Source organism: Spermophilus citellus (genome assembly GCF_964194105.1).
Source record: "Spermophilus citellus genome assembly, chromosome: 8".
Classification (NCBI taxonomy): Eukaryota; Metazoa; Chordata; class Mammalia; order Rodentia; family Sciuridae; genus Spermophilus; species Spermophilus citellus.
In genome coordinates, this window is record NC_138189.1 from 143,162,870 (window position 1) to 143,178,682 (window position 15,813).

A 15,813-nucleotide genomic window follows, 5' to 3' on the forward strand; every position below is an offset into this window, starting at 1 on the left:
TTCTTTAAGTAATCTTTCTACTTCCTTTATTTTTCTTATTTTTTAAGTTCCTATGACTGGAATATTTAATATTTGAATATTTGTCTCATATATTATGTAGGCTTTTTAAAATCTTTCATTTTTTTCTCATCTTCTCATTATATATTTTCAAATAACCTATTTTCAAGTTTTTTTTTCCTTGATCAATTATACTTTCAGTGTTCTCTACTGCAATATTTTCATTTCATGCATTATATTTTTCAGCTACAGGATTTGTTTGATTTTTTTTTCAATATCTAATTCTGATCACTTATTGTCTTCCTCATTAGTTGAGTTTTTTCTCTGTATTTTCTTGACATTTTCAAAGCTTCCTTAAAGCCATTATTTTTAATCTCTTCACCAAGAAGTTCATGCATTTTATTCTCTTTAACAAAACTTGTATTTAATTTATCTCTTTGGTTATACATTGTTTCCTTTATTATTCTTGAGTCCTATGGTTATGTGTTGGTATCTATGCATTTGAAAAATCAGTCACTTATTCTAATCCTCACAGAGTTTTTCTGGAAACACTCTTCAACAGTAAGCTTGCCCAAAGATTCTGGTCAGGTTGTCGGCATGGTTTCTAAACTTAGGAACATTAGGGTGTTCCCACAATAAGGGACACCCTATGTCCAGATCTATATTGCTGTGTTGGAACCTGTTATTGCTAAATAAGTAATATGGACTGGAGTGTGCCCAAAGCCCATACCTGCCACTGAGGATAATTTGCAGAAGGAGGCTGTTGTAGTCTTCTGGTGGTGTACTAGGATGGAAATCAAGCCTATTTCACATAGGCGTGATCTCCCACTTGGCACTGGGGCTAATCTCTTGTCCTGGAGTCAGGGATTAATACGGGGGACTGTATGGTGAGGTATTTTACAATATAAACACAGTTTTCATTTTTTTATGCAATCTGACAGTATTTCTCTTTACACTCTGCTTCCTGGAATAGGGGAGGGGTGCTTTGGATAAGATAAAACTGTTCTCAGTGTCCTCTCAATACATGTTTTCTTCTATGTGTACTGTGATCTCTCACTTTGTTTCTTCAACACTTGTAACTGTAGTTTTACATGTGCCTAGTTGTTTAAATTCGTGTTTCTGCACAGAGACAGTAGCTAGGAAGTCCTGTTGTACCATCTTGCTTTGTTTTTCACTTCAGAAGTAATGGATGATTGTATTTATTTTCATACCAATCTTTTGTGGTAATTACAACTATTAGTATTGTACTTTCATTTTATAGATGTAAATTCTGAGCTCCAAAAAAAAAGTTAAATTCTCAGCGAAGAGAGCACTAGCTAGCTAAGACAGCACTCTGATAAATTATATAGTAGGACTTAGCAAGAAATATTCTGGTTAGCATGTATTTTTTCCTATTTTTTCATATTAATCTAATAAGAAAATTTGAAAGCAATAAACGGTAAAGAAATAGTTGCTGTTTTATGTGTATGTAGTCATTTAAAGTTTGTTTATATAGCATTAAATGTGAAGCAAACTCTAAAATCATGCTTTTATCTCATAATTCCGAAACATTTTGTTTATAAGACTGTAGGGGTTATAATTAATTATTTTTCTTTTCATGTTTTGGTGACATTTTTCCATCCAATTTTCAATTTTGCATATTCTGATATAATGAAAAAATGCATGATTTATTTTAAATTTTGGCTACTCTTTTGAGCAAATAGCAAAAAATCTAGTAAATTTTTTGTCCAGAGACTAGTGTGGCCTATATAATATGTTAGTCAGCTTTTCATGTGACTAAATTATGCAACAAGAACAACTTAGAGAAGTAAAATTTTATTTTGGCTCATAGTTCAGAGTTTTAGTCCATGGTGGATCAACTCTATTGCATTGGCGCAAAAGTGAGGCAGAGCATCATGGAAGAAGGTCATGGCGGAGGGAAGCTCTCCCCTCATGGCAGCCAGGAAGCAGAGTGGGAAGAGGGAAAGGACCACAGTATAACCCCCCTGCCCAAGGAACCCACCTCCAAGAGCCACTTCCCACCTGCCTACACTTACCATCCGGTAGTCCATTCACAGGAGGATGAACTGATTAGATTACAACTCTCATAGTCCAATCATCTCACCTCTGAATATTATTGAAATTATACAGGAGCTTTTGAATACCATGACATGTATTTTACTAAATAATTAACCAGATACTCTTTTCACATTTCAAGAAATAGTTGTTGATTATTGTGGTAAACACCATAACAATCTCCCACAAGATTCCCATCTTAGGCTGTTCAGGCTGTTATAACAAAATACCAGAAACTGGGTGGCTTATAAGCAAGACTGCTATATGACAGTTCTGGCAGCTGAGAACTACAAGCCCAAGGTGTGCGCTGATTCTGCCTCTCATGTGCACCCACTTTCTTACAGATGTCTGTCTTCTCACCATAACCTCACATAAAAAAAAAAAAAAAGCATGGAAAAGCTCTCTCTGAAATGTCATTATGTTGGGCAACAGCCCCTGGTTTTCATTCTAGGAACTGATGAAGGTTCACACTCTCTGTTGAAGAAGAGCGTGTGGCCTCCACTCTCCTCTTTGTCAAGTGGTTGCTGTTGAGACCCTTGTCCTCTCCCAGACATGCTATTTCATTGTTTTCCCCTAATATGGATAGATTGAGAATTTTCTAGATTTCTGGGTTCTGCTTCTCATGTAATTAACAATTTCATCTTTAAATTATTTCTCTTCTTGCATTGCACTATAAGCAATCCAGAGGAGCAAGCCTACTTTTTTAACAAGTTATTTATACACGTCCTCAACCAAAGTCACAAGGAATAATTTTAAAACCTGCCAAAACCTTGACTTTAGCCTAGTGTTACCCATGTGAGACTTCTGACCTACGGAACTGCAAGTAGATTTGTATTCTTTTAAGTTAATACATGTGTTAGTTTGTTTTTGTGAATTTGTTACAGAAGTAGTAGAAAACTTATAAGTAGTAGAAAACTTAAAAGTTATAAATTGATCTACTTGCCTTTATGATAACATGGGGAATGTTTGTCATCTTATTCACTACTTTAAAACATGAGACAAATATCAACAGAGTGCCTTGAACAGAGTTTTTGAGATGATGTAGCTATTTACATGTTTACCTATATTTATCAAAGTCATAGTAGATTTTTTAAATCAAGTTTCTTACAATAATAGGTGTGGGTGTCTCACATCTGCCAGTAGGGGGTGCTAGTGTACAGGGCAACAGGCTGCTGCCAGACCTTCTCTGACTGAAGAAAGGGCAGTTAGAGTAACCATCCTGGGAACACATACACATTTGAAGAAAAATTCAGAACCTACCACTGAAACGAAGCCAACTACAAAAATCGATATTTTACATTTATACTTAGATACTTATTTCACATATGAATAAAGATTGATCTTAAAGGACAGCTTAATTTTTAATTTAAAATTCATTTAATTTGCATAAAATTTGACAAAAATGAATTCAAATGTGAACAAAAAAATTATGCTGTTTAATGGAATGCCTATATTTCTATCCTGTAAGTTTTTATTTGGAGGAAAAGGGCATAGTTTGATTGCTGTAAAATTTGGATGAAAACCTAGATATTTGTGTTGTTATGTAGCTTTTCAAAGCATAATTTGTTGTCTGATAAATTGGACATCTCTGACTTTCTCTATATTTTAGTATCATATAGTCATTAATTAAACCACTTTTTCACTTTTGATTTGGAATTGCCCTAAGCACTAAATCATGAATATTCCTAGAATGTTAGTCTCACTGATTTTTATTTACGTCTATATACTCTACCTGTGTCTCTGATATTTTTTTCAATATTTGCTCACTTGGATTCTTTATTCACATTGTGGATAAAATTTATATCAAAAACTAAACTATATTAAAGAAAGTCTTGTGATGTTCAAACAACCCATGAAGAATGATTTTGTAGAGTAATTCCAAGAGAAAATGTGAACACACACACACACACACACACACACACACAAAGAATTCCTCTATACATGGTATAAGGGCAGTCCTTCCAAGCCATTGTCTTTTTATATGTGTGTAAGTCTTCAAAAACCACATCAAAGGCCCAAACCTAACCCAGCCCCAGGGACCAAGTTAATCAATTGGTTTATTTTTCTGCGGTTTTTACCACTGATTTAAACTCATTCCCTGATTCCCATAAAATAAGAAACATCTTGGTTTCTTGCAATCAACTCTCTTGAGTTATATCCATGTTTTAGTAACCTGTTATTGATTTCTTCACAAATTTCACTCTATCTAGGACAAAGTTGCTGCTTTTCTAAAGCATGGTCTTCCAACTTAATGACGTCATGCTGTTCTATAGCCACTCATTCATACAGGTTTAGGAAAACCACAGCTACAAGCTGTTCTCCGTGTTTTCATCATCTTGGATAGTTCTTGGCCCATCAGAGCTCCAAGATTCCCAGGTTAATAGCATGCTACTCTAGTCCTCTTCATATATTTTGCTGCTGAAATATTTCCTGCCAAAGATAATAGATTTTGGAGCAAGTCAACCCAGTCTTGGGACTGGTTTCTCTTAAACATGATTCCTAAGGTTACTACTACTAGAGTATCAGAAGGTCACTACCATTAGAGAAGTCCATGTTTATTGATTTAGTTTTCTTTCCTTAAACAAAGGTGTATTTGATCTTTAGCCTTTGAAAAGGGATTATACGGAGATTGAGTGGAAATGGGACATTTATAGATCACACATCTATTAGTTAAAAAAAAGTATCAGTGCTGTCAAAATCATCAGACCATTGTTTAATATTTACTTAAGCAGAAGAACAAATGGGTGCTCAATCAAATATCCTTTTGTTATGTTAGGCATGGGGTACCTGCTTTCAATGAGTCAGTAATTTCTAGAATATCTCCCATGTACATACTAATTGGCTGCATTTTTTCATATGTTCCGCTTACCACAAGTGTGGCATAGTTCCTATTTGCTTCAACGCTGGAAGTCTTTCACTGTGTTTTGACCTTTTAGTCAATTTGGAATGCTTTTTACAGTTTTGCCACAGTTAGGAAGGATTGATCCATTTCTATGTTAGGCTCTTACACTAGATGGCCACTTTCTATCTGGGTCAAGACAGTTCATAAACAGCTGAACACATATTTTATTGGTTTAATATTGCAGGTGGTTATATCACTTTCATAAAAGAGCTTTTACTTTCTTTAATTTCAATGTAGAATCTGGCAAGCGAACTGATAATCAATCACATTTGTTCTGTTGCTTTTTAAAAGCTTAAATGTTACAATGTGAAAAGCTGCTACTGAGTAGACACAGTGGGATTTCATAAGGGGTTTTATTAGACAGACCCTACCCTAGCTTAAAAAATGATTTAATTTTCAATGTGCATATAGCACTGGTATTACCATCGCAGAAGAACCTATGGGGTATGAAATATCAATTTACATTTTTTCAAGATCCAATCTTTTTAAATAGGTGTTGTGTCGGTGGGCCAATTCCCAAGGGAGATAGGAAATGGAATGATAAAACAACAAGCAGGTGCAGCAAATGAATTCATCTTTACTGAATATTTGAAATCATGAAATTCAAGTAGCATTTACTGTTCTCTTTTATTCCTACAGCTGCAAGTTCTAATGGGAAGTGCTCTACTCTGGGACTCAGGAGTCTTGGATTCTGTAGATGGTTCTACGCCTAAATAGAAACAAAATTAGGTTCTCAGATACTAAGCTAGTGTAAATGAGGTGATCTTAATTAAAATAACTGTGCTAGCTAAAAGCCGTTCTGAAAAAGTTTTCAGTTACCTACAAGAATGTCCTGAGACAATTCTTTCTATAACTGATAAAACCAGACAGTGGGCTTTCTAGCTGAAGTGAGTTATTAAATTTTGGCCAATTCTTAGCTGAGTACATGTCTTATAGTGAATATTCAATAAATGATCATCCATTTTTTTTTTTGCATCCTTAGAAATTTTGTTTTAAGTGGTGAGCTATCAACCTAGACTGCCATCTGTAAATCTCTTCTCAAATATCTGCTGCCTCTTTTAGTTCCCTGCAGAGTGGAGGATGAGAGGTATTATATGTAAGAGGTATTCCTTAGATATATTTTAGCAAGCTCATTATTGTGATACTGAGACATAATTAAGATTGATAATATTTACTTAGTGCCTATTTTCTTTAAAGAACTATAATCAAAATGTTATCTCATTTTAGACCTCAAAATGTTCACAGCTGCAGATATTATTATCTTATGTAAACAAGAAACTGAACTTAAAGGATATAAGAGATGTCACAAGCAGTTAATTCTGGGACCAGAATTCAATTTTTTTTTTTGACCATTTTCAATGCACCTGAATGTAAGCACTTTAGTAACTGCTGTGGCTTTGACGTGGTTAGCTTCCTAAAAGTTTGTATGCTGGAAGCATGAGAGAAGTTTTCTCCTGGAAGATAATTAGGTCATGACCACTCTCGATAAGATGCTAACCTTGGTCTTGGAGACTAGATTAGATTGATCAGGCTGTTTTTAAAAAAGCAAGTCGGGTCTCTTCTCAGGCCCTTGCTGCCTCTCTCCATGTGAGTTCTTATGCACAAGCTTCACCTAGCACTGCACCTTGGGATACAGCCCACCATGCTGTGATACAGCCATGATGCCCTTGCAAAATGCCAAGGCTGTGCTATTGAATTCTCTAGTCACTAGAATGGTGAACCAAATAATCCTTTTTGCTTTATACATCCTCCAGTGTTTGGTATTCTGTTATAGCTCCACAAAAGGTACTAAGGCATCAATCAAGCCTAAATTAGAACTGGCAAGATTCCTGTTCATTCTTAATATTTTTAGGAAGGTAGTAGCGTTTGTCTTAAATAGAACTGTGTTAATGTATGAAGGAAAATCTCCTTTGGTTAAAAAAAAATGAAATATTATTGAATTCAATGTGTAGCAGATTATTTATTATAACATATTAAGCTATTTTATGCAACTGCTAATTGAATCCAAGTTCTTATTTTGATTGCTACTTAAAAATCTGAAAGAGATATCTGTCTCTCACAGACTAAAGAAATTTGGAATACTGGAACTAACTGCCTGTAGGAACACTGAATTATTTACTGAAAACTTCACATATTAGGAATGTAATATCCTAAAATGCCTGAAAAAGTTGTGAAAGATGATCCCTGAAGAATTCAATGTATGGCCAGTGACTCATATGCCTGAAAGTAGTTGAATATTCATTTCTGAAGAAATTTTCCTTTGAGATATGTCCAGACACATAAAGTAAATTGTTAGAAAACAAGCAAGCAAACAAACCAAAAACCAAATTACTGAAGGAATGATTCACTAATTACATTCTAAATCAAACAAATATCATTTTCGGAATGTCTGGGACTGAGTGTTCCTGAAGAATAAGACTTTCCGACTAAAGCATCAGAGAGCAGCAGAATTAGATAAGACAAGACTATACAATGGGGAGAAATTTTAAATGTCACAGGAAAATTAGTAAGAACTGGGCAACTAGAAAAATCACCTCCATTGTTTTGTTCTCAAGACTGTGTATGAATCACATTTGGAGTTAACAGTGACATTGGGACTCTACCTCTAGAATTGTCATTGTTCTTGTATGGTCCCTGAGCATACAGACTTTTCTAACCATCTATTTGTTTTAAATATTCAACCAGAACAGACAACTATGTTGCTCTTTTAAAAATAATCTCCAAGTTGGTTGACTTAAAGAATGATTTATTTCTACCAATTGTACCTGAAGTTACATAAGTTACATGGACTATTCTGGTCCATGGGGTGTTAACTGATATTACCCCCGTGTTGAATCCAGCAGGCAATGTGGCAGAACTGGGAGGTCCAGGAAAGTGTCCCCCACTTAGCTGGGTGCTGGCTACTCTCTCCTGGCCTCTTCCCGTCCGTGTGGCACTTCCTGGTTCATGAGCTTTAATTAAGCATCCTTAGAGCAAGATGGATGAGACGGATGCTCCTTCTTACAGGAAGGAAGCAGAAACTGCTAGTTGTCCTAAAATCTGGCCTCTGAAGTTTCAGAATTTCACTTGTCACAATCCATAGTCAAAGTAAGTATCAAAGACAGCACATGTGGGAGGGAAAAAGAAATGGTCTCCATGTCTTCATGTGGGAAGTGAAAACAACCCTGTGGTCATCCTTACTCCACTGTGAGAGGCATGGCTGTAACCCTACTAACTCCCCTTTGGCACCTGTGATGAGGATTTCAGAGGAAGGTATACCTCTATACTAGAGGTTAGCAGTAACCTTCAGGTTCAAAGGAAAATGGAGAAAGAAGGAAGGGACACTGCTAGTGTGTTGAGTTTCTATAGACGCATATTAGTCATTGATATGAGCATTGGTGAGCAATCTTTGTAAGTTTTAGAAAGGGCAGAATTTCAGATACCTATCCTCTTTGATGTTATGCACACTCATGTGGCTTTAGACAATGAATATGACATGTGTGACTTATATCATCATTGGGTGGAAATGCTAAGAGAAAAAACACTTTACACTGCACAAAAGTAAAAGCATGTGTTGTAATAGATAGTCCCTTGGTCTGGATACGAAAATGTGCTAAATAAACATGTGTGACATTCAGAAAACATTGTGGATGAACTCTGGACATTGCTTTCCTGCTTTAGCAGGGTTTATAGAATTCTAGCATCTATTTGGGGTGAGCCAGGAGAAAGTCACATCTTCAGCTGATTTCCTTAATATCACAGTGAATAGACTACAATAAAGGACTTAATACTTTTTATAGAGGTAAAATTAAATGATCTTATTGAAAAGATGTTGGTGGTGTTTCAGAGCATGTTCAAATTTAGTAGCATTCTTGGTCATTGGAACTATATTGTTGTTTTTTGGCAGCTAGACAAAGAAAATTATACCCTGTATGTGTTTACCCTTTTAAATAACCTTTACATCTTAGAAACGTTTTAGATTAACAGAAAAATTAAGTATAAAGTACACAGAATTCTCTTATACCCCTTTCATCCCTGCCTTGAGACAGACTCCCCCATTATCCCACCAGATTGGTATACTTGTTATAGTTGATGAACTTACAGTAGTACATCATTATTACTCAGAATTCCACAGTTTACATTAGGGTTCCATTTGGGTATAGAACATTCTCTGAGCTATGAGGGATGTATGCTGCCATTATCCACAATCCTAGCAATTTACAAAGTAATTTTATTTTCTAAATATCCTCTGTGCCCTGCTTATTTGTCCTTCCTCCAAACTATGCCCTGGAAATTATTGATCTTATGTATCCCTAGTTTGTCTTTCACTGAGTGTTCATACAGGTATGATCATCCAGTACTTAGCCTTTTAGATATACTTCTTTTATTTAAGGATAAACATTTAAAGTTCCTCCATATCTGCTCCTGGCTTGATAACTCATTTGATTTTAGAACTGAATAATACCCACTGTCTGGATGTGCCACTGTTATTCATCCCTTTGCCTACAATATGCCATCAGTATAATATTTGTGTTTGCTTTCTAAATTTCACAACTATGAGTTTGACTTCAATGCCTAGGTTTTCAAGTGGACCTAAGTTTTTAACTAATTTAAATAAATACCAGGTAGCATGACTCCTGGATTGCATGGTGAAAGTAATGCAAAGTTGGTTAGAAAATGTCATCAAAATGGCGATATTTTTGGTATGTCCCCATATAGACTAGACAGAGTTCCCGTTGCTCCACATCTGTCAGCATTTGGTATCACCAATGTGCTGAGTTCTGACCATTCTTTAAGGTGGATTTTAGTTTACAATGCCCTAATGATATATACATGTCTCATATGCTATTTTCAGGGGTTTTTTTTTCCTTTTTGATGAGCTTCATGCTCTATTTTTTTGACCTTATTATTTTTTTTTTTTTTCCTGACTGGGTTGTTCATTTTCTTATTGAGTTGTAAAAATTCTTCAGGTAACAAAGATTATGGCCCTTGAACAATCTACTTAAAATATTTTCTCCCAATCTATGACTTATCTTTTCAGTCCCTTGACAATGTACTTTCCAGAGAAGCAAATTTTAATTATAATGAAGTTTGTTTTATCAATGTATTTTTTTCTGCACTCTGTCTTGGTCACTGCATCAAAAAAGTCTCCACTATACCTACAGTCATCTAGATTTTATGCTATGCAATCTCATCATTCACTTTGTACATTTATGTTCTCTTTAATAGCCTGGTGAATTAACAAAGCTGATTTTCACTGCAAAAAGAAAATGAATTGATAATCAAATGTAATACAGAATATTTTTGAGTAAGACAAAAACAGGCATTTTTTTTTTTACTTACTTTCATTGAACAGCTGTTTGTTTAATTTAAAAAAAAACTTATTAGTTAAGAATCAACTCATCCTACCTTTAGTTTCTCAGGAAAAATAAGAAATTTGAATAATTTTAAAAACAAATCAATATTTCTCATCTAAAGTAAGATAACAAAAATAATAAAATGAAATTCATAAACATCCTGAATATCTTGTCTGTGCCAGTGTGTACGTGTGTGTGAATGGAAATAATAGACAGAAGAAGAGAATTTTATTTATTTAATAGGATACCTTGAGTCCAATCCCCATTCTTCCTCCCCTTGGGAAGAGCTTATTGTTTGCTTCCTTTCTCCTGCCTGCTTGCTATGTAATTTAAGACTGATGCCTCCCTGTGGGAAGCAAAACTTGATCAGAGAACAGACTGCCTTGCCTCCTAAAGAAATTATGCCTTAGTGACTGCTGATGTTGGCTCTGTCACAATAGAAATGTATAATTAATGCCTTTGCTTCAACAGTTTTGGAAATAGAACCACCTGAAACTGATTCAAAAAGAAGGATTTAGCATTGAACCCTCTCTCTGTCTAACCATTAATGCATTGGATTTTAGGAACCACTGCTTACTAAAATGGAATGATTGGATTTTGATACCTATGCTGTTATTGTGCTTCGAATTTGAAATACAAAACAGTGGAAATCTGCCATGCAAAAATCAAAAAGAATTGAAAAGCTAGTTCCGCAAAGGTGAGATCCTTTTGGAAGTCTGTGAAATCAAGAAATTAATAAATCTTCTTTCTTCCAGTGTTTTAGGTTTAATACATTTTAATTTCAAAGTTGTATTTATTTATGCAGGGAAGTTTTCAATTGCATTTTAAATGCATCATGACCACAAATATCTTCAATTAACCTTTTTTTTTTTTTCTTCTTGTTTTTGACTTCACAGTAGAGGTTGAACATCTGGTAATATGATTCAAATGTCCTCCATTCTTTCACCCCTGAGATTCAGTTAGGCTATCTGCTATTTATATTTTGATTCAAATTTTCATATGCCTATTTTATTCTGCTGTAATATGTACTAAGGGATTTGGAATGGATGAATCCAATGCACCCTTTAAGGTAGATAGCTATCCCAATCCTCAAAATATTAGTGCTAAATATAGCAATCTTTTTCAATGGAAAAGAAAGAAGCTAACTGGGAAAAAATGGCTTTGCTAACTGAATATTATTACAAATTATAAACAAATGAAATTTACTAAAATAATAACACTTAAATAAAAACCCTACCTTAGTAAGCATAGTAATCAGGGATGAGACATGGTTGCAAAGTATGTGTGTGTGTATATGTATATTGGTGTGGGGAAATACACCCCCCAATTAGAAGATATTTTTTGGTTAATTATGATTATTTGAGAATACTACTCAAAATCGTCATTAGTCTCTGAGCTTGCATGACTGGTTAGCCTGACTTTATAACCTAGATATACCACTGCTAGCTAAGCAATTCTAATTCATTTATGTAGTCTTCTGTCTGTTTGTTTGTTTAAACTAGAGTGCTACACTGGATAACATTAGAGTTTGTGAGCCAGTTGTAAGGTGTTTGGGATATTGCAAGCCAGTTGTGTTGATTGGTTAGGAGTGTTTTGCATCCTAGAAACCAGTGAACACTACCTATGAGAACCTGTTTTGCTTTGTTTTTCAACAACTTGTGAAATAGTTGACAATCCGACAAATATCTAAATCTTTGCTTTTGTAGTTATAAAATGTGAATATAATGGTACCTGACATTCTTTTGTTACTTTGTAAATTAGCATTTTAAAATATATAGAATAGTGACTGATACACAGTGTGCTCCATATAAAGGCTATTTTCTGGAAAAAAATAAAAAATGCAAGTATAAAACAGATTATATCAATCTCTGATACATTCTAAAAGCATTAACTAAGTGTTTTGGAGGGCTATGGTCCTATTTTAGAATCTCAGCTTAAGATAGTGAGCAAAACAAAGATCCCTGTCCTCTCAGAGCTTGCATTCCTGTTAAAAAAAGATGAATATAAAGCCACACGCATGCACACACACAAAAAAATGTTACATAATATTTTATTTTAGCTGATATTAACTATTGTTAAAGAGAAAAAGAGGACAGGATGAAATGATGAGAGAAATGTTTTGAAGACTTATCAGAAGTAGATATCATGTGAAGATTTCACAAATTTGATAGAAAAATATGCAAGCACTGTCATAAATTCCAGTCTACACTTGTTTCTAAAAGTACAAAAGGGTTTATCAAACAGACCTATTCTGAAGCTACATCCAATGCCTCAAATGAACTTCATTTCTACCCAACTGAGTCTCAGGATATTAGTCAGACCTAGTCTAGATCACCCAGGCTTAAAACCTATTGGACTTCAAGACAACACTGATGAAGTATAAAAGGCATTAATGATCTGTGAATAATCCAGTAACAATATTTTTGTGGCTTGCCGGTAGAGAGTGCTTACTGGTAATGAAATAAATTCCAGGTAGCTAAATGAAAGGCCTGGGGAGTTAAGGGGTAAAGGTCCTGAGAGGCTTGTTGCTATCTCCTTCTAATTAACTGTTCACATTTCACTGTCAGCTGCTCGGCAACCCATTCCAGTTATAGTAGTAGAACCTGTTACATTAGCTGAAAATTCTTATTTTCCTCCAAGCCTCATGTTTCTTGAATATCTTGAAGAGGGATAATCTCCCTCTTCAATGCAGTTCAAAACCTGGGTGCATGGAGTTGCAAGAAGGCATGGAGTTGTAAGGGGGGAGAAAGTTTGCACAAGAAGGAAGATGAAGGAAACACAGTCCATCAAAACTTTAGAATTTATGTCATTCCTCTATGAACGTAATGGGTATTTATTTTCTGATGGAGTTATGGAGTCATATAAAGAATAATACTTTTTATTATTTATTTATAAAGAATAATAATTTTTCCACATCTTACCAAAAAAGATCAATAATATCAAACTTATGCATTTATTTAAAAATCTATTTATCATATTTCTTTAATGGTAGAGGATTTCTGGGTACCTATGTGGATGTCTTCTTAAATCCCTTTTCTCCATATTAAAATAACAGAAGTGAAAAATTAAATATTTGAAAACATTTTTCTATTTGTATATTTGGTGAACATTTTTTTACAGTAGCTTTTTATCTATATGAGTGCTATTTAACATAAAATATTTTAGAATCAAAATCGAACAATTTGTTTAGTGACATGTGAACACAAGAAAGGCCATGAATTAAAATGAAATTTTAAGGCCTCTAGTAGTCAAGAGTTTTTCAGAAAATGAGAAATAGATATGACTTTCATGTATCACATAGTTTAGGGATATGAGGGTGAAGAATAAATTTAATACATATGTATTTTTTTTTATTTTACTGTAAAAACTTTGCTTATCCCGGACCCTTCAAGTGTTTGATGGCTTAGAAAATAAAATTACATCTTAATTAGACTTGATTTTAATACATCAAACTGCTTTCAATAATACATACGATATAAAACATTGTATATGTCTTTCATGTATTTATAAGATATTTATATTTTTAGTACCATACTAAATGTATGCTACTAAAAATATAAATATTTTTTTCCATTTTTATTTATTTATTTATTGGATGTTCACAACATTACAAAGCTCTTGACAAATCATATTTCATACATTAGAATCAAGTGGGTTATGAACTCCCATTTTTACCCCAAATACAGATTGCAGAATCACATCGGTTACACATCACATTTTTACATACTGCCATATTAGTGACTGTTGTATTCTGCTACCTTTCCTATCCTCTACTATCCCCCCTCTCCTTCCCTCCCATCTTCTCTCTCTACCCCATCTACTGTAATTCATTTCCCTCCATGTTTGTTATCCCATTCCCCTCAAACCTCTTATATATAATTTTGTATAACAATGAGGGTTTCCCTCCATTTCCATGTGATTTCCTTTTTTTTCTCCCTTTCCCTCCCGCCTCATGTCTCTGTTTAATGTTAAACTTTTCTTCCTGCTCTTCCTCCCTGTTCTGTTCTTAGTTGCTCTCATTATATCAAAGAAGACAAATATTTTATATTTTTCATAAGTGTGTATGTTTTCCCTTAGGTAATAATGACAATACATGGAAATGGAAATGTTGAAGACTGAGTATACAAATAAAGAAAAAGGTATTTTTTTTTCTAAAATTGTCATAGAAAGCAACACAATATGGAGGCTTGAACAGAAGAATGCTGTTGTCTCACAGTCCTAGAGGACAGAATTATAAAATCTAGGTGATGACAGGGCTGGTTTCTTCAGAGTGTTGTGATAGGAAATCTCTTTCATGCCTCTGTCCTTGGATCTGGTAGCAGCAGGCATTCTTGGTTTGTGGGTGACCTTCTCCCTGTGTCTTCATATCATCTTCCCTCTGCATGTCTTGGTCTCTGTGTCCACATTTATCCTTTTTATAAGGGTGTAGTTAAATTAGATTGTAGATTATCTTAATGATCTCATCTTAACTTGGTCATCTGCAAAGACATTATTTTAAACAAGATCAAATTCACAGGTATTGGGATTAGAATGTCAATGTCTTTTGGGAACATGATTCAGATGACAGCAAGATATAAAGACTTCATTGTTTATGGCAACAAAATATTACAATTAAATCCTGTTCAAATATATCTTCATAACAGCAATTTAGAACAAAATGAAAACTTCTTTTTAAAGGGACTTTCTCAGTCATGTTAAAAATGTTATCATTTCCTTAAAGAAATTTTTTTAAAAAAGCATTATAATTTTGTTGCTTAAAATATTCACTAGCCAGAACATTCAGTATGATTGCTGTTCTCAGGAATTGTTATGTATTATTAGCAAAGATTCAAAAGCTTAATTAATACAAACCATATATTAATACAAACCATGATTAATACAAACCAGTTAATACAAACCATATATCATTATAAAATAAATCAGCAAATTTTGAAAACTGTGTTTGCATGAGTGGAACATGCACAATATATACTGAGTCCAAGTTTAATCCTTAGTGAGAACAGGTATAATTTCATGTTTGAAATAAGAATATTTATAGATATTTTGCTTGAGTTCTTGTCAAACACAATTTGATGAACATAGTTTCTATTCCTTAGTATAACTGATATGATAAAACCTTAGATCAGGATATTAGTAACAGAAAAATTTTAAATTGTGTGTGTGTGTTTTTGTGTGTGTGTGTGTGCAGTTATTTGCATGTGCAATATGTTGCTCTATTTGATGTGCATTTATTTTCCAGAAACTTTTTAAGACCTTGAAAAATTGAAATGGTTAATTTCAATTACACATACACCGAGTATGGCCTCAGATTAACCTGTATAGTTTCCAGATTAATAGTAAATCTAGAAGTCCTGTATGTTATTCCCAGTGAATGGTGGCCTCAAGCACACAAATATAATACTTTGGATACTGACATGAAAGATCAAGAGGAATTTTATGAGCTACATTCTTATACACCAAGTGATACAAATGGGTAAGTCAACTAGAGGAGTCAGTGTAAACTGTCCAGTAGTTTCATTAGCA